Here is a 1,354-nt window from a genome sequence, read left to right as displayed (position 1 = left end):
AGAAGCAGAAAGCTGTTGTGTGAAGCCTTCCTGCAGCCTGGCCCCTCCTTTGTGGCTTGGCATCATTGTCTCCCTGCAGCCTAGATCTGCACTGAGGATCTGCAGCTGACTCTGCTAACATGGGAGAACCACAGGTGAAAGTTTCAGCTTTGCAAGTTGACAGGTACACACAGCCCGTATTATTATGTATATGTATCACCTGTAATTGAGCTATTCAAACAATGGTAGGCTTCTGACCATGCTAGGAAGACAAGAGCAGATCACATCCAAATTTAGCAGAAGAAAGTAGCAGCAAAAGTGTGGATAAAAGTAGGGAACTAGACAAAGAGTGAAGTTGGCTAACTTGGAGTTGATAAATAATAGAAACCAGGGATGGGGCAGTACAGGAAAGGCAAAAGGCTCAAACCATCATATCAGGAACAGGGGCAGGTGTGTCCAACTTAGAGACATCGAGAGGGTTAAAAAGAACACTGCAGACAACTGTCTGGAGATGTCTGAAAAGGACACTGACATCCACAGTAAGACACAAACAACCAATCTGAGTTGAAGAATGACAAGAAGAATGAGAGAACTGATGAGCTCAAAGTCCCAGGATGCCGGGCAACAGTGGCACATGCCTTTAATCACAGCACTTGGGAGGCAGAGGCAGGGGGATCTCTGTGAGTTTGAGGCTAGTCTGTGTTACAGAGTAAGTTCAAGAAAAGGCTCCAAAGGTACACAGAGAAACCTTGTCTCAACAAACAAACAAACAAACAAACAGACAAAAAAGTCCCAGGCCATGATTTTTCTAGTGAATCACCAAATCTTCAGAGAATTGGAACCAATTGTCTTCAAAGTCTTGGGAACATGGAAATGTTGAAACCACTTGTATAACTTGCTCTGTGTCAGTCAAAGTTCTTTAGAAGAACAGACCCAATGAAAGAAAAACAGTATTTTTCAGATTTGGAATACACACTGTGGTCTGGGTAGTCCAAACAGAGACATCTTCACACTGAAGAGGCTCAGAACCCTCTAAGTGCTCAGTCCACAAGGCTGAATGCCTCAGCAGTCCCATTGGGACGCTGGAGGCCTGGAGGATTCTGGAGAGCGACTGCTCTTCAGTCCACATTGGAAGGCCAAGGAGCTGTTCTGGTGTCATCAAAGGTCCAGAAGTCGAGGCTGGCGGCAGTCACAGCAACAGCAGAGTAGCTCTCAGCAAGAAGCCAAAAAACAAATCCTTTCTTACACTTCCTTCTATCTGGGTCACCAATGAAAGGTTCCTCCACATTCAGGCTGAAGCTTCCCATTCCAATTAACATAATCAAAAGACTGATCACAGACATGCCCAGAGGCTAACCTAACCTTGACAGTCTCT

Source organism: Peromyscus eremicus, chromosome 1 (genome assembly GCF_949786415.1).
Source record: "Peromyscus eremicus chromosome 1, PerEre_H2_v1, whole genome shotgun sequence".
NCBI classification, from domain to species: domain Eukaryota; kingdom Metazoa; phylum Chordata; class Mammalia; order Rodentia; family Cricetidae; genus Peromyscus; species Peromyscus eremicus.
The sequence above is the reverse complement of the archived record's forward strand: the minus strand, read 5'-3'. Positions refer to the sequence as shown.